This window comes from Hyaena hyaena, unplaced genomic scaffold, assembly GCF_003009895.1.
Source record: "Hyaena hyaena isolate Hyena2069 unplaced genomic scaffold, ASM300989v1 scaffold_12, whole genome shotgun sequence".
Taxonomy (NCBI): Eukaryota; Metazoa; Chordata; class Mammalia; order Carnivora; family Hyaenidae; genus Hyaena; species Hyaena hyaena.
Window position 1 is genome coordinate 5,317,805 of NW_024080644.1, and position 24,539 is coordinate 5,342,343.

Here is a 24,539-nt window from a genome sequence, read left to right on the forward strand (position 1 = left end):
CAACTGACTGAGCCACCCAGGTGCCGCACAGAACTTTTGAAAGCCTTTTAAAGTTTTGAAATAGAAAGTATATATGCTTTTGCTGTACAACATGATGTTTTGATATACATATATACATACATTCATAGTGAAATGATTATTACAGTCAAGCTAATGAACATACCTATCTCCTCACATTTCCTGTGTGTGTGTGTGTGTGTGTGTGTGCGCGCGCGCGCGCACCTGATATCTAGTCTCTCTCAGAACATTTTCATTATATAAAAGAATATCATTAGCTAGAGTCCCTCATGCTGTGCATTAGATTCTAGACTTATTCATCCTATATAACTACAACTTTGTACCCTTGGACCAACATCTCCCCATTTTCCCCACCTCCCCACTCCTGGTAACCACAGTTCTAGTCTCTTCTACATATTTGACTTTTTGAGATTCCACATATAAGTGACATCATGCATTATTTTTCTTCCCATGTCTGGATTATTTCACTTAATGTATGTCCCTCAGATTCATCCACATTGATGCAAATAGCAGGGTCTCCTTTTTAAGGCTGTGTGAATGTATATATTCACACTTCATTGTTTCTTTATCCACTCATCCAGCAATGAACATTTATTGATCTATTATGCTATTAATGATATTTGGGTTGTTTCCAATTTGGGAATGTTAAGAATAACATTGTGTATAACTTCTGATAAAGATATTCATACACTTTTGTTGGGTATATACTTAGGGTTGGAATTGCTATATCATAGGGTATAGCCTCAGGACACGTTACCAATTCTTCAAGTGGTTGTGCCAATTACACCTCCGCAAGTAGCATACAACTATTGTACTTGCTCCAAATCTCTTCTAGTATTTGATATTATCAATCTGTTCTTGTTAACATGCTAGTCTTTCTTAGGAATGCTGTTGCTCCAAGTGTCCTAAATAAATCTAACTTAAGCACTAAAGAGAAGTTGGTGGAAAGGCACTGAGGTATCTCCTATAAGCCTTGGGGAATCACTGAATCACCACCAGAATCTTCTCTTCTTATTGCAACTTTTGTCTATGTTTCTCTATGCCCAGAAGCCTAATTTTCTCTATGTACTAGGTTCTTCTACATGGTAGGGAGCATGGTTTCCAATATTTTGTAGGCTCAAACTTTTACTCCCAAAGAAAAGGCTCTCTAATTGGAACAGTCCTTTCCATTCATTTTTAGGTTACTCAAAAATAACCACTGTATTTTCCAATCTGATTTTAAAACCAATTAATAGACATAGAACTCCGATGAGTAAAGCATAGACTTTACATTTGTAGCTAAATAGATTTCTAATACTTGACAGTATCCCAAATTAGACAAATTTATATTGGCAGCGACTATGTGTTTTTCAGAGCCCCGTTCCTTTTTCTTTTGGCCTCATAACTGGACTTTATGGCATAGCTTTGCATACAATTAAATGGAGCCTTGTTCTGAGTTTTGGCTAATGGAATATGGGAAAAAGTGACATGTGCCATCATCAGGCCTAGTTGAAAACAAGCCCTCTGTGCAATCCTTTGACTTAATTGAGAAGACTAAAAGATCTGAGATTGTGACATATACATAGTATGGAAGGAGCCTGGGTTTTTGAATGACATATGGAGAATATTTCCCTGTCACCTTCACCACCAAATTGCACTGGACTTTGATAAGAAAAAAATTAAAATGTGCCTGACAAGCCAAAATGATACGGATTGTGTTTTACATTGTGTATTCTCGCTAATCCTCATGGTTCTGTGAGGTGGGCACTGTTTCTTTATGATTTTCCAACATGAGGAAACTGAAACCTAGAGTATAAATTACTTGCCCAAGATGATATGGAAGCTGGATTGGAGCCCGATCTGAGTCTCAACTGTGCCCCCTAGTGACCGCAGTCACCTTTCATAAATGGGGCATAACCAGGGCAGTGGGCCATAGACTTTCGTAAGGCCTCTCCCAGCATAAGTATCGTGGGAACAGACAGGTACAGACACAGGCAGGGAGAAGCTGCTGGGATTCCATAGTAGCACGGGACCACCACCCGCCCCCTGCTCCAGCTTTCTTGGGACTGTCCTCACCTCAGCAAGGCCGGGTCTCTCCTATTCAGCCACATAGAAGAGTCTCTCATGGCTCAGTTTCTACTAGAAAATGAGTCCAAGGTCTTAAAACTCACAAAGGGCTGTAGTTTGAGAATGAAGGGTACCTTTCCTCAGAGGGGGCTGCCAACCCTTTGGTCACAGGTGGGACGAGGCAGTTTCGGTTGTGCGGGCTCTCCTCTCAGGTGCTAGTTAGAACATCACACTTTTGTGTTAGTCTTGACTTCAGTACTGTGCTTCTGTTTGATAGGTGGTCATTTCTGTATATTGGGGTGGTCTTCCATCCTTCATTTGGGAAGATCAATTATTGTCAGGGTAGAGAAGAGATTCGAATTGCCTTTCCTTGCAGAACTAAACCTAGTTTTCTAGAAAGTTATTTAGCCCCCTCTTCCCAACCTATTGTTCCTTGGTCAGTTCAGTTAATAACCATTGCTATTTGTGAATACTTGTGAATGATTTTTTTCTTTTTTTTGTGTTTGAGAGAGAGAAAGAGAGAGAGAGAGAGGGAGGGAGGGAGGGAGGGAGGGGAAGGGGCAGAGAGAGAAAGGGAGAGAGAGAATACCAAGGAGGCTCCACACCCAGCACAGAGCCTGATGCAGGGTTTGATCCCATCTAATGTGAGATTATGACCTGAACCAAAATTGAGAGTCAGATGCTTAACTAAGCCACCCACACACCCCTGTATATGCTTATTTTCAACAAGTATGTAATTTTGTGAGGTCTCAACAATATTTTCTCCCCTCTTCCCCTCTCAACTGTTCAGTGCATATAATAGGTCTCAAATAATTGCCTAATGGATATACCTACCACTTGGATTACCTAAACCCGCACTTGAAATAATGGCTCACATGTGCACACTGCCAGCTTTTAGTCTAGGACTGAGGAGAAGGGGTGAAGTGGCAAAAAATTTTTATGGCCTGCTCTCAGTATTTACTAGCTCCCAATATACTCAAGCTCAATTCTTGCAGAAATGAGCTCAAAGAGCAGCAGAGATCGTCATTGGTCCTTAATACCCTCCTGACAGTTATTTTATGATTGAGCACATGCAGTTCAAATATCCCATACCGCAGTTGTGCTTTCTATTCTAGAAGGAGTTCAGATGATACTTCTGTTACATTTGGCCAGAGATGGTAGATTTCTTGTGGAAACTTCTAGATTAGCAATGGCTCCAATGACCTCTTACTGCTTATCAAATGATCAGTTTCACCCAAGGAGGAGTGTGGAAGAAGCACCACAGGAGTATGGTGAATAGTGAAAATCTTGGTGGTAGGGGCTGCCGTACATAAAGGTGCCACATCTTATTTTACATCCTCTAAGGCAGAGATTGGCTGCATAAATGGTTGAAAGAATAGGATTAGCCTCTAAAGAAATGTGTGCAATATGATTTTTTTCTTTATGATTTTTTTAAGAAGAAAAAGATTTCCACTTTCCTATAACATTTATTTCTCAAGCTGTATAGGACAGTTGTCCTAATCTTTGGGTTGTAGACCTTTATAGAGCTTTGTCTGAGGGCGTATAATGGCTCACAATGGACTGCTATTTTCGTTAATATGTAAATATGCTTGTAATTAAGAAAATGCAAATTTCTTTAAAAATTTGTTGCTGGCAACTGCCCATATATCCAGGCATACCCTGAGGCCATCTGAAGATAGTTCCTATGCTCTTTGCCTTAGAGGTTTCTCTGTCCCCAGGAATGAGCTCAGTTCATGTATGGCAGATCAGAAGGGCTGGGGAGTATTTAATGCTCATAGGAACTACCCTCATACAAGGAAGAACTATAGTTGGTGCATCAATACTCCAGGTTCTTTGTCACGGAAGGGATAGCTCTTAGGTGCATAGTTCATAGTCTCTCTGAGACCCCCTCATTGGGATTGAGCCCCAGTTGCCAAAACAAACTACTTGGAATGAAATCTTTGTTTCAAGGATGTGCTTGAGTAAACCCTAAGACAAAACATTATTCATTACTAGGAAATTTTCCTTATTATGGGCCTTCTTAGATAGATATAACAACCATTACTCTTTATTCTGTGTGTGTGGGCAAGGGTAGTAGATATGAATCTTGTTTTAGTATAAGAAGGAGTCCCTAGGGGCACCTGGGTGGCTCAGGCATTTAAGCGTCTGACTTCAGCTCAGGTCACGATCTCACAGTTCATGGGTTCGAGCCCTGCACTTCATGTAGGGCTCTGTGCTGACAGCTCAGAACCTGGAACTTGCTTCGGATTCTGTGTCTCCCTCTCCCTCTGCCCCTCCCCTGCTCATTCTTTGTCTCCCTCTGTCTCTCAAAAATAAATAAATGTTAAAACAAATTTTAAGAAAGAGTCCCTAAACACAGTAAAATTAGGAGTATGGACTTAAAGAAAAGTGACTAATTTGTCCTCATGAGTATTCTTACACCTAAAACTAATTTATTTGGATGTGAAGTTTAGCATTGCTTGGTTATCTCTACTACTAATGCTAAGTAAACCTTGCTCCCTCTCTTCCTCTTCTTCATTATTTGGCTACACATTTTTAACACCCCTCTGACATACAGCTCTCTAATATACATGAGTGCTAGCCAATGAAGTTCTCTTTCAGGAAGAGAAATACATATAACCACCTCTACCATAAATGCCATGAAGGCAAGGTCACCATTGTTTCAACAACACCCAGAGCAGGGCATGACACACAGTAGCAGCTCAATAAATATTAGTTTTTTAAAAAATGTTTTATTTATTTCTGAGAGAGAGAGAGAGGGAGAGAGACAGACAGACAGACAGACAGCGTGAGCAGGGGAGGGTCAGATAGAGAGGGAGACACAGAATCCGAAACAGGCTTCAGGCTCTGAACTGGCAGGCAGCACAGAGCCCGACGCGGGGCTTAAACCCACGATCCATGAGATCATGACCTAAGCTGAAGTCGGACGCTTAACCAACTGAGCCACCCAGGCACCCCAAATATTAGATTTTTTTAAAGGAGTTATTTAACAAATGAACAAACCAGCTGACTAATGAGTGAAATCATATGCTCTGGGTTTGGTGTTGGTCTGGGTAAGGCAGCATCTCTCTCAGAATGTAAGCTTCCACATGTCATGACACCCAAGAGAAATCTGCGCTGATTTATTTTTCTCCTCCCATGTCCCCAGATGGCTGCATCACCCTTGGCAGGTCAAGGTGGTTACAGAATGTGGGGATGTTTCTGTGGCAGACAGGAAAAGCACCCACCTGGAACCGCAGCTACATGCCGGGTGAGTCTGTTGCACACTGATTTTTTTGTTCCATGTATATTTCCTTGTTCAGTTTTGATCACAGACTTCAAGAAGGACATTAGCAGTGCTGGAAACATCTTCAGTGACAGCAGTTTGTATAATTGAAGGGCTAGAGAACTTGACTGAGTCGGTTTTCTAAGTAAGAACACTTCAAAGATAGACTCTAACATGAGTGCAGGATTGAAGCTTATAAAATCGGAATGTATATGGAGAAAATTAACTAGGTTTGTTTGTTTTTCAAATTATGGAGTGAAGAGTCACCCTTTGGAGCTTGGAAAAGATAGTTTTGTTCAAATTAAAGACAGCAATGCATACTTTACATGGTAGACAGGAAATGTGAAGATCATATTTTCGCAAGAGAGTGTGTAGCTTCAAAATATGCATGACCTGAATAAACTATTAGATGAACTCATGGGTAGAAGATTACTAAGACAAGTAAGGGAGGTTTTGGACATGATCAAGCTTTTAAAGTCAGTAAAGAGAGAAAAGTACAAAATAGGGTACAACAGCAATTTGGTGCCATTAATATCATCTGGAATACTGGCTGGATAGTGTGTCATATTTCATATGTTATGTAGCTGTGTCCTGATGAAAGTGATTAATAATACATACCTTTATGCAAATGTGATAAAAGGTTATGTGTAGTATATAGAGAATGAGATAACTGAGGACATGTATGGAAGTAGCTATAAGTCTGTGGGCCTACATACTGGAAATGAGTCACATTATTGGATCATATACCAAACCCCCGGTATTAACTGCCCCCACTCTCTTCAATAATCACCATCAAATTGTATCACAGAATTTATTTTTTTTCTTTCATAGTTTATTGTCAAGTTTTTTTCCATATAACACCTAGTGTTCATCCCAACAAGTGCCCTCCTCCATGCCCATCACCCCCCTTCCCCTCTCCCTCACCCCTTTCAGCCCTCAATTTGTTCTCAGTATTCAAGAGCCTCTCATGGTTTGCCTGCCTCCCTCTCCCCAACTATTTTTTTTCCCTTTTTCCTCCCCCATGGTCCTCTGTTAAGTTTCTCCTGTTCCACTTATAAGTGAAAACATATGGTATCTTTCCTTCTCTGCCTGACTTACTTTGCTCAGCATAACACCCTCGAGTTCCAACTATGTTGCTACAAATGGCCAGATTTCATTTTTTCTCATTGCCATGTAGTATTCCATTGTATAGATAAACCACATCTTCTTGATCCATTAGTCAGTTGATGGACATTTAGGCTCTTTCCATGATTTGGCTATTGTTGAATTTAAATTTGGGTCTGGGATTGTGCAGGAAAATGTCACAGGACCACATCTGTTGGGGGAGAGGAAAAGGGGGACAAAATGGGGGTGGTAATGATTGAGCACTCTGGGCTATATTGTCTCTGAGGAGAGAATTGATCTTTACATGGGAGAAAAGCTGCTTAGGGTCTGAAGTCATGGTTCACATTTTATCAATTGGATCTTTTAATTATGTTTACAGTTTAGAAACAAAATATATTTTTCTAGACTCTTCTGTGTTAGGAGACAAGTTTCAAATCATATTTCATTGTTTCCAAATTCAGTGCTAACTTTCTTAGTCAATGGTGACAAATAAAATTGTTGCTTTCTAAAACTGGGAAATGGTTTAAGTAGTTATGAGCAACACAGTACATTTGTTTTTTAAGGTAATAACTTATAAAGTTACATTTTTAAGTGGGACGTCAAATAATTGCCTATTATCAGCTTTTGAAGTCTTAATTGCCAACAGGAATTGTTAGAATAAAGTTACTTTTGGAAGTTAAATTTAAATAATTTTTCATATTGTCCATCAGTGATTCCCCCAAATGCATAACCATATGTTTCTTATACATAAAAATAAAAGTAGTCACTCTTCTGTTTTCTTCAAATCTCTAAGGTAGTCTTTGCATACAAGATAAGATTTATGCATTGCTGTTTTTTCAGGAGTGGAAAAATATTTTCTCAAGGTTAAGTTATCCAACAATGGTGGTATATAAATATTTTTAAAAGCTACCAGAGAAAGTTCTAGAATATACTATAAGAAATGGTACAAATACTAGAAACTTATTTCTTATGAGATGTATAAATGTGAGGAAGAACTAAGTAGGTTTTATTCTCAAGTTAATTTACTTATTTTAACTAAGATTTATGACCTTAAAACAGTGCTATATAAGGACCTTAAAAATAAATATAAACAATTAAAGTTGTTTTTGCAATACTTTGTGATGACACTATACCTGCATGAAATAGTATGCTTTGTTGTATTTATATGTGCTGTGGGGGGGACAGTTATCCCTTGATTATGATCAATTTCAGTTGTGCATAAAAGTAGAATATTACCATAAATTTCCTAGTTCCTGTCTTCCACTGTCAATAATTATTAGTTCATGGCATTATTTCTCCCTTTCCTCCATTATTATTTTGAAGAAACTATAAAATATCATTTTACCCACAAATATTTCAGTATGTGTCTCTAAAACTGAGAACTCTTTGTTTGGTATTTATAACTGGAAAGGCAAACTGATTCCTTTCAAAGATGAAAACTTTGTTGCACTTAGAAAGAGTGCATCAGAAAGAGTGTGTTGTGGGGTGTCTGGGTGGCTCAGTGAAGTATCGACCTCTTGGTTTCAGCTCAGGTCATGATCTAAGGGTTTATAGGTTCAAGCCCTGCATCGGGCTCTGCGGGGACAGCATAGTGCCCACATGGGATCCTCTCTCCCCTGTCTCTCTGCCCCTTCCTCTGCTTGCTCTCTCTGTTTTCTCTCAAAATAAGTAGACTAAAAAACTAAAATAAAAATTCAAAAAAAAAAGAATGTCATGTTCTGGATGAGTGATTGTTGCCAAGAGATCATTTCATGTAAATTGGCAGTTCCATGAGAAACAGCTCTACAGAGCAAGGCACTGCAGTCAGCAAAAGGTCATGGGCTGTGCTTTCCCATTCTTATTGGAAAAATAAAATTGCAGACTTCATACCAGGAAACACAGAGGTAATGAAGTGCTGGCTCAAATTTCTCTTATATTTGCTACAATAAAAGAAAAAAAAAACAAGAACTTTTAGGTCCCCTTTGTAAATATTAAGACCAGTATCTTGCAATACTGGTCCAGTCATAAATATTTCCAGGAAGACTGATTCTTAAGAGTTTCATATTTCCATCCCAAGTACACAAGAGCTATATAAAAGTGAGTCTTAATGTTATGGATTTTTGAAAAAAAAAATACAGTTGACCCTTGAACAGCACGGGGGTTAAGAGCACTAACCCTCTGCATAGTTAAAAATCTGTGTATAACTTTTTTTAAAGTTTATTTATTTATTGAGGGTAAAGGAGAATGCATGGGGGAGGAGCAGAGAGAGGGGGAGAGAGAATCTCAAGTAGGCTCCTCACTGTCAGTGCAGAGCCCAATGTGCGGCTCAATCGCATGACAGTGAGATTATGACCTGAGCTGAAATCGAGAGTCAGACACTTAACCAACTGAGCCACCCATGCATCCCAATCTGTATATAACTTTTGACTCTCCCAAAACTGCTAATAGTCTACTGTCGACCAGAAGCCTTACAGAAAACACAAACAGTTGATTAACACATATATTGTATGTAATATATTGTATCCTTACAATAAAGTAAGTTAGAGAAAAGAAAATCTTACTAAGAGAATAGGAGAAAATACATTTACAGTACTGTACATATTTTTCAATAACATAAGTCTACAATGTCTGTCACAAGATGAGTCATTTGTCTGTCAGTACCTGCATCAATATTGTTATATATGATACAAAACACTGTAGATGTTATACATATTACTAGCACTAGACATCAAAAATGAAAAGATAATGTGAGTCTCTTCAGCAAGTGGTGCTGGGAAAACTGGACAGCAACATGCAGAAAAATGAACCTGGACCACTTTCTTACACCATGCACAAAGATAAACTCAAAGTGGATGAAAGACCTAAATGTAAGGCAGGAAGCCATCAAAATCCTCGTGGAGAAACCAGGCAAAAGCCTCTTTGACCTTGGCAACAGCAACTTATTACTCAACGTGTCTCCAGAGGCAAGGAAAACAAAAGCAAAAATGAACTATTGGGACCTCATCAAAATCAAAAGCTTCTGCACAGTGAAGGAAACAGTCAACAAACAGCTTCTGCACAGTGAAGGAAACAGTCAACAAAACTAAAAGGCAACTGATGGAATGGGAGAAGATACTTGCAAATGACATATCAGATAAAGGGTTGGTATCCAAAATCTATAAAGAACATATCAAACTCAACACCCAAAAAAACAAATAATCCAGTGAAGAGATGGTCTAAAGACATGAACAGATACTTCTCCAAAGAAGACATCCAGATGGCCAATGACACATGAAAAAATCCTCAACATCACTCATCATCAGGGAAATACAAATCAAAACCACAATGAGATGCCACCTCACACCCGTCAGAATGACTAACATTAACAACTCAGGCAACAACAGATGTTGGCGAGGATGCAGAGAAAGAGGATCTCTTTTGCACGGCTGGTGGGAATGCAAACTGGTGCAGCCCCTCTGGAAAACGGTATGGAGGTTCCTCAAGAAATCAAAAATAGAACTGCCCTACACCCCAGCAATTGCAGTACTAGGTATTCATCCAAGGAATACAGGTGTGCTGTTTCAAAAGTACACATGCACCCTAATATTTAGCCCTATCAACAATAGCCAAAGTATGGAAAGAGCCCAAATGTCTATCAATGGATGAATGGATAAAGAAGATGTGGTGTATGTATATATATGCATGTATGTATATACACACATATATACATATATATGCATGTATGTATATACACATATATGTACACATATATGCATGTATACATACATACATATATATACACATATATATACATACACACACCACATCTTCTTTATCGATATGTGGATATATATATACCTATACCAAGTGTGCCTTCCCCAAAGCACTCTCTTCTATATATATATACACACACACACACACACACACACACACACACACACTAGAGTATTACTCAGCAATCAAAAAGAATGAAATCTTGCCATTTGCAACTACATGGATGGAACTAGAGGGTATCATGCTAAGCTAAATTAGTCAGAGAAAGACAAATATCATATGACTTCACTCATATAAGGACTTTACAATACAAAACAGATGAACATAAGGGAAGGGAAGCAAAAATAATATACAAACAGGGAGGGGAACAAAATCATAAGAGACTCTTAAATATAGAGAACAGAGGGTTAGTGGAGGGTTTGTGGGAGGGGGGAATGGGCTAAATGGGTAAGGGGCATTAAGGGATCTACTCCTGAAATCATTGTTACTGTATGCTATGTAGCACTGTTACACTATATGCTAACTAACTTGGATGCAATTTTTAAAAAATAAATAAAAAAGAAATATAATGTGAAAAAGAAATGCATATTTATTAATGGGTATGTCATTCACACACTGGTAATGAAGCAGCAAAACAATTGCTTTATGGTAGCCTAGCATAATTGATATGATTGGTTTACAGTAGCTTAGCCTATACACTAATGAGTGAATCATTATAAAATATTATGGCATGCAATATAGTATTATACTCATATTCATAATACAGTATTGGAAACATTGTTATATTTTTTAAAAGTCCTCCTGTGATGATAGGATGATAAACAATTTCTCCAATTATGAGAGGAGGTGTACTGTATGGTAATATAACTAATTGAAAGCAAAGTTATAGAAGAGTGGGAAAACTAACACACTATTATTTTTATATTAAATACCACTCACTGTATGCCTATGGAAGGATAGGTTGTCTACTTCCAAATCTTGCATGCAGTGTTCTACATGATGAATAAGTAGATAATGAAAATGACCAAAAAAACCCATACTTTTCTCATGGTACAGTTATTAGATTTTCACAAGATATGCAACAGATAAGTTTATTAACTGTACAGCATGGTGACTATTTGTTAAGTGGAAGTGGATCATCATAATGATCTTCATCCTGGTCTCCATGTTGAGCAGGCTGAGGAGAAGAAGGAGGGGTTGGTCTTGCTGTCTCAGGGGTGGCAGAAGAGGTACAAGAGAAGGCAGGAGAGACAGGCACCCCCAGTGTAACTTTACAGAAATGCATCGAAATTTCTGTCTGCTGTTTTTTCTTTTTCATTTCTCTACAAGTCTTTCTGCATGACACCAATCCTTCTTTCACTGTTCCCTTTAGTAATTTTTCTTTCCAAAACAAGTGCTTGTATCATATGATAAAATAAAGGAAATTTTCAACTTTTAATGTTTGTGGGTCCTGCTCATGGGCTCTCTTTAACATTTACCAAGGTCAGAGTGATTTGGCAAAACCTCAAAGCATGGGCACTCTTTCTGCTCTGAGCACACATTGTACGTCTGCCTTGTTGACAAGTGACCTAAAAGGGAACATTCCAAATATAAAGAGAAGGGTAAAACCTCCCTGGTGCTAATGAGACTGAAGTCATACAGATTTGCTCATACTAAAAGCTTAAAGTAAGGTCTATAACTTTCTTGAATGTCTTTTGTCATGGTGATTTGTAACGTTTTATGTAGAGAAAAGTACATAACCCTATACCAAGTGTGCCTTCCCCAAAGCACTCTCTTCTTTGTAAGGATTGTCTGTCTTAGGCAGCTGTCCTAACCTGGGCTCGAACAAAGCTCACTTCTATTCTTTTTAGAGACTCGAAAAGGTTTGTTCATTTTGTGTGGACACACAGAAGGGTCCATGTCAGAAGAGAAGTCAAAAACAGTTTTGAATAATTGAAACCCTTCTGCCAGACTGTCCAGCATTGATTTGTTTTCTGGCACCACTACCTCTACATCTTCTTCCTCGTTGTCTGGCATTGTCTGGCTTGGAAGCACTCATCTCCTGCAAGTCGTCTTCTGTTAATGCCTCTGGTGTGAGGTCTATTAGGTCTTGAATTTCTCCAAGATCCAAACCTTGAAACTCTTTACTCCCCACCATTTTTGTTGTAGCCACAATCTCTTTCACGATTTCCTTGACTGGCTCCGTAAAAACCCTGTAAAGTCATGCAAAATATCTGAACAGTTTTCTCCCGCAGGAATTGTTTTGGGCTTGATGGTTTTCATGGTTTTTCCTGTAATAGCAATGACATCTTCAATGGTGGAATTCTTCAAGATGTTTGGGGTTCTCTTCCATAGCATTGACACTCCTTCTCATAGAGTATGTGTGCAATGAGCCTTAAGGGTCCTTGTGACCCCCTGATCCAGAGGCTGAATAAGAGACATGGTGTTTGGGGGCAAGTAGACCATTTTGATGCCATTGGTGTTGAACTCGTGGGGTTCTGGGTGGTCAGGAGCATTGTCCAATATCAAAAGAACTTTGAATGGCAATCTCTTACAGGCCGGGTACTTCCTGACCTCAGGGACAAGCATTGAGGGAACCAGTCTAGAAAAATGGTTCTCATTGTCCAGTCATTCTTGTTGTACAACTAGAAGACTAGCAGCCAGTGTTCATCTTTCCTTTCAAGGTTCAGGGGTTAGAAGCTATAATAAGGGTGGTCCTGATCATAACTGCATTTGCACCAAACAGTAGTTAGCCTCTCTCTTCCTGCCTTAAATCCTGGTGCTCATTTCCGTACTAATAAAGCATTTTTTCCCCTAGAACAGGGCACTTTGGTCTGCATTAAAAACCTATTCAGGCAGATATCCTTTCTCCTCAATGATTTTCTTAATGGTGTCTGGGAACTCATCTGCTGCCTCTTTGTCAGCAAAAGCTGCTTCTCCTCTTATCTTGACATTTTTTAACCAACTGAACCACCAGGTGCCCCTTATCTTGACATTTTTAAAGCCAAACCTCTTTCTAAAATTATCAAACCATCCTTTGTGGGCATTAAGTTCTCCAGCTTTAGATCCTTCACCTTCCTTTTGCTTTGAGTTGTCATAGAATGACTTTGTTTTTCTCCCAAATCCTATTAGAATCTGTAGGCATGCATTTCCTATAGCAACCCTGTAGCTACATAAAAGCTACATTTCAATACTAGATAGAGATAGTTTGCAAAAAGTGCAGGGTTTTCACACCTGCTGGCATTGCTGCAGCAATGGCTTCACAAATTTCCTTTTCTATTTTTACAATGATCCTTATGCTGGATTCATTTATCTTGAAAGAGTGGGCACCTGCAGCTGCAGACCTCAATTTATAGTATATATCAAGCAATTCAATGTGTTGGGATGTCATGGCTTTTCTCTGCTTCTTGGAAACACTTCCAGCCTCACTTGATGCTACTCTGTAGACCCCATGTTGTTATTCAAGGTTTGAGGTATTGCATTAAACATGACGAAAAATACATGAGAGCCCCAAGAGCCCAATTTGTTGCTGTGATATGTGATTTACTGGAGAGATGAACTGCTCACGCGGAGACCATTAACATCTCCTGGTGTTTTAAGTGGATACTCCTGATGCTTCAGCTCATGACAATAGTGACAGGGGGTGGCTATGAAATTGTTACAATAGTACAATTTGTACTACAGTTACTTTTATGCAGTTATGATTTAATATTGCATCTTTACATTTGTCTCCATTTCCCTCAACTGCACGTAGTGCCACATGTGGTCTGTAGGTGTGCCTAAGTTTCAATAAATGTTAACTTTTTATAATAGATTTATATGTTATGATAATAAATCATAAAATAGGCTAATATCTATATTTAATGCATTCCTGATATACCTACGTTTGTATTAATTTTTGATATGTCCCTACTACATGGTTTGAGAGATTTTTCAAATTGTCGCAAATCTCCAAAACTTTTTCCAATATGTTTATTGAAAAAAAAAAATCCACATGTAAGTGGATCCATGTAGTTCAAATCCATGTTGTTCCGGAGTTAACTATACTGTGAAGAACCCAGTTTTTTAAATTTTTCCTGTAATAGTCATACCTTATTTAATCATGATTGGCAATGCTATTTTATAATTATCCTTAGGTGTTTGCCATACTCCTTCTACATAAAGCATATGAATATATGAAGGTAGAATCATATGGAATTCCTCTTTTGTCCATCAAAATATTTAAATATTGGCCAATCCATATAGCTCAATGTACACCTCAGTGGCCATTTGAGGGAAAGCCTGGCATGTCTTCTCAATTTACACCAGTGGGAAGTCTGCTTATTTTCTTGTAAAATACCACTTTTCATCTGTTAGTAGCATATCTTTACTTCCTAATTAGTTCATACACTCTCTCCTAAGAGCAGAATTTACAAATCCAAAGACTCTATATTTGAAAGCAAAAATCACAACTTAGAACCTGAGGAGTATAGCCCTAGATGAGACTTTAAAGGCTATCTCATTGTGGTAAACATTGCCCATTGTCCCACGATATTTTTTCTACCTCTTCTCTGTATGTCATAGAAGTTCCAGTATTTAGCTGGGCACATGGCTACCCAGTACAAACACTTGTATGCCATGTATCTCTTGTAGCCAGTGGGGCCGGGTAACTAAGTTCTGACCAATGAGGTGTGAGCTGAAGTTAATAGGTTTTGTCCGCTTTCCATTCCCTTTATCTGCTGGGTGGCATGCAGGGATGGTAGTGGAGGTAGGCCATCTTGGACCATGTAGGTGAGGACAACGCCCTACAAAGGGAATAGCAAGATGGGAGGCTTCTGGGGCCCTGTCGCCCTGAAGTTACCACTCAACCCACTGATACTTATACCTAGACATCTACATGAGAGAAAGAGATAATTTATGTCCTAATATACCAGTCCAATGTTCTCAATGTACAAGTGATAAGACAGACACAGAGAGACGAACTTGCCCAGAATCACTCTGCCGAAGTGTGGCAGTGCTTAGAGTCTAATTCAGGTCTTCAGGTTCAGTGCTCATTTTTTTCATCCTCTATGGTTTCCGTGAAGATGAGACCACTTAAACACAAGAATTACATGTAAAAAAGTCACTTTGAAATTTAAACTACTGTATTTGTTTGTTGTTGATAATGTTCTTCCACTAAGAATGGAGCTTTGAACTAAATTAGAAGATGATTTTGCTTAAACACAATGAGATATTAGACATTAAATTCTTGAGCTTCACTGCCACATGTAAATTTTATTTTACAATTGCCCTTCTGAAGTTTATAGCATTGCATTTAAATTTCTTTGATCATAAAAATAGAACTAATGGATGGTAGAATATGCTTGTAGGATTTTTAAGCATTACAAATGGCTCAGCTTACTCTAAATAGCCTGAGGGCGATAATCAGGATGAAGTTATTTCTGTCAATTTTGGGTGTGAGTTGGATAAGTCATCCAACCTTTTCTCTAAAGTTGACATTGTCTCTGGAGCTAGTAAACATCAAGAGTCGACTGTTCCATCTGTTGTTTTGTTTTAGGTGAATGAACATGTATGTATTAGTTCATAAATAATAAACCTTAGTCATCATCAAGGACTGCTGAGTGTCTAAAATAGTTTAATTTTCAAACATGAGTTTGAAAGTGGTGGCAGGAACTTGAAATTATACGTTAGTGGTGTGTGTGTGTGTGTGTGTGTGTGTGCGTGTGTGTGTAAGAACATTGGTGTGGAGGCTCATAGAGTATGTTGTACCCTTATGTAAATGGTTCAGAAGGCAAAGGAAGGCAATTTCTCTCTTAATAAAATGTCCAAAATCCTGAAAGATATGTACTTTAGCTCTTTACTTCACATGCCAACTTAGGAGTAGGAAAGTAGCCTCACATGTTGCACGCATTCCACATTGTACCGTATTAAGAAAATTGGTTTACTGATTGGCAGTGCTGCCAAAGTCTCACTCATTTACTAAATTGAACTGAAGTTTATTTGGCTTAAACGAACAAAACAAACAAACAAACAAAACTACGGTAACATAGGTTTTCTTTGAAAGTGGCAACAGCAAAATTCGTAAATAACTTCCTTATAGGGATGCCTGGGTGGCTCAGTCAGTTAAGCGTATGACTTCAGCTCAGCTAGTGATTTCACAGTTCGTGCATTTGAGCCCCGCATTGGGCTCTGTGCTGACAGCTCAGAGCCTGGGGCCTGCTTCGGATTCTGTGTCTCCTTCTCAGTCTGTTCCTCCTCCACTCATGCTCTGTGTGTGTCTCTCTCTCTCACTCACTCAAAAGTAATAAACATTTTTAAAAAATTAAAAAACAGAAAAGTTTCATGGCAGAATCTACATTAGTCCCAGTACATGTGATGTGAGCACTGAAATTATGAGAAGTGAAAATGTCTCTCTAGAGACTGTATAAGTGGGTTTACCCAGCAGGAGAATGGAAACAAGAAGGTGATGATAATTGTGTCTGTCTGGCCTAAGAGAAGCATTCTGGAAAATAACCCAACTTTTTATTGTTTCCAGCTCTGAGGCTGTGATATCAATAAAGAGAAAGAAAAATTTGACGAACATTATTGCCAGACCTCAAAGGAACACCCATAGTCTCTCCATAAAATGGCAAGAAGCCAAGCATGCAGTAATTTCTTTGGTTACAGAAGATGCACAGGCTGCCTCATGTGTCCAAATAAGTGAATCAAACCTTGGGGCAAAAAGGTAGAAACCTGAGCTGGCAGGGCAGAATAAAGAGGAACAAGTTCCAGAAGCATCCCACTTGCACATAATGAATTCCTTGTCAAATTGTGAAAATATTACTCTCTGTGAAAATGGTACTTTTTAGCAGACAGTTACTTAATGGTATGTTGTATACCATCTACAGTACTTCAGAATATTCCTAGTCCTGTTTCTGTTTCTGATAAATGTTGATTTTGTTAGTTTAAACTTAAAATATAAGCAGCCACACTCTAACATTGGAACTCACTCAAAATTCTGGAAGGTTAAAATTAATTATGATTATAAAAATTGAGGACTACCCTGCCAGTTTTTCTACCATTTCTCTGACACAATTTTTAATTTTAGTAGGATAAGACAGTAGGGCTGCTTAGCAAAAAAATAGGTGGTTTGGAGGTTTCCATAAAAAAACATATTTGATTCCAGTTGTTAATTGCTTCTACAAAATTTTGTAGGCTTCTACAAATAGCATCTAATAACATCCTCATTAAATGGTGAGTATTATTAAATGGACTAAAAACGAAAGGGTGTTAAGATAAAAAGATACTCAGTGACTGAGAAATAGATGGAGAGTTATGGGGTCATAAGTGATACTAATGGTCATCTAGTCTAGTCCCCTTAACTTAGAAATGAGAAAGGAAAGCCCGAGAATGATTAGCTAGTTGATAGGGTCTGAGTTAATTACCTCTAGTAATGGTAGCCAGTCTACAAGATGGCCCCCAGTGATTCACCTCCTGGTATTCCTGGCCTTGTGCAGTCACATCCCACACGGTATCTGGGCTGGCTCTATTGGACCAATGGCATATGGTGGAAGTGGCATTCTGGGACTTAAGGTCTGTTGGTAGGTCTCAGAAGCTTTGCAGCTTCTACCTGGGCCCTTGGATTGCTCACTTTGGGGAAACCCTTTTCTCTGGACCTCATTGCCATTCCATGAGAAGCTCAAGCCATGCAGAGGACTTGTAGATGCTTTAGTCAAGAGACTTAGTTATGTTCTCTGTCAACAGCCAAACATTAACTGCCAGCTTTGTGAGTGCAGCATCTTGGACGTATTCCCACTAGAGCCTTCAGAAAACTCTTTCCTTAGTCAGCATCTGATTCCAACCAAATGAGAGGCTCTAAGTGAGATACATTCAGATTAGCAGATGAACACATAGAACCATGAGGGTCTATATAAATTGTCTTCAGCTGGTAAGTTTTAGGATGATTTGTTATGTAGCATCGGACAACTGGAACAGAGAGAGAACTAAGAAAGTGTGCAGAGTTCCACTCCTTCACTAATGCTTGCAATTAGCTAAGTTTCATGTGTATTACTTGTTCAAGGGAATTGTCTCCTTCCCTCTTTTTAATCCAAGTCTACCTGACCTAGACATTCAAATGCAGCCTTCATCTCTTTTTTTTTGTTGAAAAATTTTTAATGTTTTTATTTATTTTTGAGAGAGAGAGAGAGAGAGAGAAGCAAGCAGGGGAGGGGCAGAGACAGAGGGAGACACAGAATCCGAAGCAGGCTCCAGGCCCTGAGCTGTCAGCACAGAGCCCAATGCAGGGCTTGAACTCATGAGCCATGAGATCATGACCTGAGCCACAGTTAGAGGCTTAATTGACTGAGCCACCCAGGCACCACTCTTTTTTTTTTTTTCTTCAAACACAGTCTTTATTTCTTATTGTCCCCTTCTAACTTCCCTAACCCTAAACTTCCCTAAAAACAATGATAATGGCAATAACCTCAAATGGCACTTATGTGTTAGTCACTACTGCTAAGTACATTTACTCTCATTGGATCTTCAAAAAAGCGTTATGAGGTCTGTTCTGTTATTATCCACCATTTATGTATGAAGAAACTGAAGTACAAAGTAGTTTTAAAAAACATGCTTTGTATCATCAAGCTACTAATCATGGGGTCAGACTCCAAACCCCAGCAGTCTAACATGCGAGTACATCTTTAATCATATATGGATCTATCTTATTAGTGGTCACACTTTTAAATAGAACTTGTATAGTTCTCTGCCAGCTAGATAGTAAGCTTCCAGAGGGAAGGGGAAGTATTTATATTATTCAGTGGGCAGTCCTCAATAACTACTCTATTCCTAGCAAATAGTAGGCTTTCTCCAAATATGTTATACATCCAATGAATTACCAATAGCACTTGAGTACATTTTGGCATGGAAAATTTGGTAAGATGAAAATTTGAAGTGCACAATATCTAACAATAATCCTATGTTAACCTCTTCCGACCCTTGCCGTGGGTCTCGGTGCTATAGCAGCTCTGTTATAGAAAGTTCTGTGTGTGTTTAATACGTATTCTTTCTACACTTGAGTTTTCCCCTCTAGATGCATAACATAAAATGTAAAAATGAATGTATTCAACCAAACCTAGCGTGGGGAAAGATAAAATCTTCACATCTTAAAAAGAACTGTCATTTCCTACATCTAATGGCTTCGGTGTGAGAGGGTCACACTAACCACCAGCAGATGTCATCATAGCATAGGACTAAAAATAAGGCCCAGTGAGGAGGTGAACTGCAAAGGCTGCTGCTGAGAGTGCACTTTGTATAACTAGTTTGGAAGGCAGCTTGGCAGTGTCTGCTACAGCTGAACATGCGGAAGCCCTATCACCCAGCAGTTCCATTCTTAGGTGTATGTCATATTTTTTTAAAAATTTTAACTTAAAAATATTTTTACTTGAATGTAGTTGACACACAATGTTATTCAGGTGTACAACATGGTGATTTGAGAAGTTTATACATTATGCTGTGCTCAGCACTGTGTAGCTACCATCTGTCACCATGCAATGCTATTACAATACCATTGACAGTATTCCTTATTCTGTGTCTTTCTTTTTTCCCCCTTTGCTCATTTGTTTTGTTTCTTAAATTCCACATGAGTGAAATCATATGGTATGTGTCTTTCTCTGATTGACTTAGTTTGCTTAGCACAATACTCTCTAGATCCATCCATGTCACTGCAGATGGTAAGATTTCATTTTTTTATGGCTGGGTGATATTCCTGTGTGTGTGTGTGTGTGTGTGTGTGTGTGTGTGTGTGTCCATTCGTCAGTCAATGAACACTTAGGCTCTTTCCATGATTTTACTATTGTAGATAATGGTGCTACAAACATAGGGGTTCATGCATACCTTTGAATTAGTATTTTTGTATTCTTTGGGTAAATACCTAGTAGTACAATTTCTGGGTCATGGGTAGTTCAATTTTTAACTTTTTGAGGAACCTCCATACTGTTTTCCAGAGTGGATGTACCAGTTTGCTTCCCATCAACAGTGTAAGAGCATTCCTTGTTGTCCACATCCTCACCAATGCTTGTTGTCCCTTGTGTGTTTTATTTTATCTGACACATATGAGGTAATATTGCATTGTAGTTTTGATTTGTGTTTTCCCAATGATGAGTGATGCTGAACATCCTTCCATGTGTCTGTTAGCCATCTGGATGTCTGTTTTGGAGAAATATCCATTCATGTCTTCTGCCCATTTTTAATTGGCTTCTATGTTTTTTGGGTGTTGAGTTGTTATCAGTTCTTCATATATTTTGGATACTAACCCTTTATTGCATCTGTCATTTGCAAATAAATATCTTCTCCCATTCAGTTGGCTCCCTTTTAGTTTTGTTGATTGTTTCCTTCGCTGTGCAGAATGAACACTGTCTTGATGTAGTCTCAATAGTTTATTTTTGCTTTTGTTTCCCTTGCCTCAGGAGAGATATCTAGAAAAATGTTGCTACAGCTGATGTCAGAGAGATTAGTGCCTGTGTGGTTTTCAAGGATTTTTATGGTTTCAGGTTTTCAGGTTTCACATTTACGTCTTTAGTCCATTTTGAATTTATTTTTGTGTATCGTGAAAGAAAGTAGTCCAGTTCCTTTGTTTTGCATGTGGCTGTCCAGTTTTCCCAGTATAGTTTTTTGAGCAACCATTATTTTATTCTTTGTATTTAAATCTGGTTCTTTGTTCTGTTGTTTGTTTATTCATTGTTTTAGGTTCCACATATGAGTGGAATCATGTGGTATTTGTCATTCTCAGTCTGACTTATTTCGCTTAGCATAATACCCTCTAGGTCCATCCATGTTGTCACAAATGGCACAATTTCATCCTTTTTTTTGGCTGTATAATATCACACATATTTTCCTTAAAAGATGTGTACATAGCAAAAATAAACTTAAGAGGAGAAAACTGGCAAATTTTGTGTCTGCTGTGGTTGTAATGCACAAACATTCTCTCACAATGTGCATTGTATCTTAAACTGTGTCCAGAGTATACTGGACATCTTACTATTTTGAGCAAATATTTATTTCTCTAACTTAAACGTGGATACTTTTACCAAAACTGGCAGCATAAAACCATACATAATGATATTTGTAAGTGCTGAACCTAACATTAAATTTTCCTAGTTTAAAACCGTGAACAAATAAGCAAATACATAAAAAAAAGAACATCAGTACCACTATAGGAAATATCCCCAGACTGGGAACTACCCAAGTGCCCATCCACAGTAGAATGGATAAATAAATTGTATATCCACACAGTGCAACACGATATGGCAATGAGAATAAGTTACATACAACTACACACAGTATGAGAGAACATTTGAAAACCATAATGCTGAATAAATGGAGTCAGTCACAAAAGAGCACACATTGTATTGTTTCATTTACATCAAGTAGAAAAACAGCATCTGAAAACAGTGGCAGGGAGGGATAGTGACTAGTAAAAGGCATGAGGATCGGGGTGGCGGGGGGGGGGTTGCTCTGGGATGCTGGTGGGCAGGACCAGCTGCATCATTTGCAGGGCCCAGTGCAAAAGAAAAACGTAGGCCCCCTTGTTAAAAATTACTAAGATTTCCAAGACAGCTTCAGTAGAGCATTAAATCAAGTGCCGAGACCTTCTAGGTATGGATCCCCTGCAACTGCACAGGTCAGCATTCATGAAGCCTGCCTGAAGGTAATGTTTTTAATCTTGATCTGGGTACTGGCTTCATGGATATTTATTTCATAAAATTCAGTGAGCTGTGTGAGTATGTGCCTTTTTCTATATGTACGTTCCACATCAATAAAAAGTCGAAATACACAAAATGACCAAACAAGGTCTTGGATGGAGGCCCCCAAATCCCACTCACAAACACACTCTTGATGGATTATTGAACAGAGGCTCTGGTACACTTTCCACCCTTCTTCTTTAACATTTAGATGGCTTTGCTAGCAGTAAAATTTACCTTTCCCTCGAATCAGGCTAAACCCTTCCACCTAACAGATGATCACAGCTTTTATGGAAACATTTGAAATACCCAAGAATGTGAGGAAAGCGGGAATTAGAACTAGAACAGCCCTCAGCCCCTTCTTCAATGGCTATATGCTCCCAGGAATTACACTCTGGCAAGATCCATAAGACCTTAGAATGAAACAGCATCAACACTTCCTCTAAAGAATTTCTTTTATTGTTGCCTCGTTTTGCTTGGTTACATCCAAAGTAGTAAGTTGGCATTAATATATTTACATGTGGGGGCACCTGGGTGGCTAAGTTTTCTTGAGTGCCCAACTCTTAATTTTGGCTCAGGTCATGATCCCACCCAGGGTCATGGGATTGAGCCCGCATTGGGCTCTATGCTGAGTGTGCAACTTGCTTCATATTCTCTCTCCCTTGGAGTGCCTGGGTGGCTCAATTGGTTAGGCATCTGACTCTTGATTTCAGCTCAGGTCATGATCTCAGAGTTTGGGAGTTCAAGCCCCACGTCTGGTTCTACGCTGACAATGCAGAGCCTGCTTGGGATTCTCTCTCTCCCTCCCTCTCCCTCTCTGTCCCTCCCCCTCCCCTCCTCCTCCTCCCCTCTCTTGTACGTGCACATTCTCTCTCTCTCAAATAAATAAACTTTAAAAAAATTCTTTGCCCCTCTCCCTTACTCACACTCTCTCTCTAATCATCATCATCATCATCATCAAATATGTTTACATGTATACTGTCAGGTTTATATCTCCCACTCTTTTCAATTTGGGGGAAAATATGAATTTTGTCTCATAATAATTTCCTTCCTAACTGGCTTATAATGATTGTCAGTGGCAGTTTCTCGGTAATTCAAAGCAGGAGGGATAAACCATAGAGGTGTGTATTTAATTTTTTTTTAATGTTTATTTATTTTTGAGAGAGAAAGAGAGAGACAGAGACAGAGCATGAGCGTGAGCAAGGGAGATGCAGAGAGAGAAGGAGACAAAGAATCTGAAGCAGGCTCCAGGCTCTAAGCTGTTTGCACAGAGCCTGACGCAGGGCTCAAACTCACGAACCACGAGATCGTGACCTGAGCTGAAATCGGCCGCTTAACCAACTGAGCCACCCAGATACCCCAAGAGTTGTATGTTTATTAGAGATATTTTCAGCTGAAATTTTCATTCTTTAGTAATGTTAGTCACATCCCACCACTGAAAATTAAAAACTAACAACAACAAAAAAAAACCCTCTGGAGTGTCTATCTTTGTGGACACTTGATATTTTTTTTTTAACTCTATTTCTATATTCTGGTGACTTCCCACTGATTCAGGCAAGAAACCAGAGCTCATCTTTCTGGCTTCCCTTGTGACTACAGTGTCACAAGATTAGGTCCTATCAATGAGATGCAGTCAAGCAAAGCCGATTGAGATGAAAGCTTCATAAGAAAGGAGGAGGAGTACAGAATGGCGTTGACTGACAGCAGAAACTCAAGCTGGCAGAAGTCTTAGTGCAAGTGTTGCCTGTCAGCAAATGAGTTGCTAGCTGTGTAACCTTCAAGCCTGACTCTCTAGCCACCTCAAGGAATCTATAAGCTACCTCATCTCCTTTAATAAATCTCTTTTCCTAAAACAACCTGGAAAGGGTCCTGTTGTTTGTAGCCAAGAACCCTAATATTCCCTCACTCCTTAGCTCTTCTCTATAAGGTAGATATTCTAGAATTTATTAGACATCGTTGTCTTTTAGCATCAAACAGAAGCCCTCTCCATTTGTTTTATGGCTTTCTTTAGAATATGAGGTGCTTGTTGCCTGTTGGTTTCTAGCCTGGCGTCCTTGCTTGCCAATTCTTAGAATGTCCTAATTGACATCCTCATATAGTTGAATGTGCTGTTCTCATAGCTGTTACCACATTGTCCTTGGTTATTCTCTTGGTAGTTGCCCTCATTATATGGTGAGTGCTTCAGGGACAGGGATTGTACCTTACCCAGCTTTGATCACCTGGGTCTCAGGTTAAGACCCAGCACATAGTAGGTACTCAGTAAGTGTTAATGCTTCTCAGGGCAGACGTAAATCTATTAAAGTAATTTCACTCAGTTTGATTTACTAAACATCTGTGCAAGTTGAAGTTAAAAAGGGCATGATTGCTGTTCATGCCATGGCAGCCATTTACCAACCTGGAGGTAATACGCTGTGACTCTACCCTGCGGACGCTTCTCTCACGCTGTTTGTTGCGGACAGCAGTTTATCAGATCAGTCTCCCTTCTTCCCCCATCTGTAAGACTTCAGTTATATGAGCCACATAAACATTACACAGCCCATATTAATCCCATTTAAAAGGGAGGAAGAGAAGTCCCATTCTCTCTTCCCTCCATTACTCCATCATACTGTCATTTTTTCTAGTCATTACAGTTTCGTAATTAATTGGCATTGTGTAAAATTGGCACCAGTTCGACAGCCTCTGTAAATTCACTCCAAGTT

General features: G+C 39.0%; 1 non-coding gene across 1 annotated transcript; it reads right to left on the reverse strand.

Annotated features, from left to right (window-relative positions):
• Positions 1-5,198: 5,198 nt before the first annotated feature.
• Positions 5,199-5,324, reverse strand: LOC120248433. The gene has a single exon (XR_005532573.1). It is a non-coding gene; the product is annotated as a small nucleolar RNA SNORA77 (small nucleolar RNA).
• Positions 5,325-24,539: the final 19,215 nt, after the last annotated feature.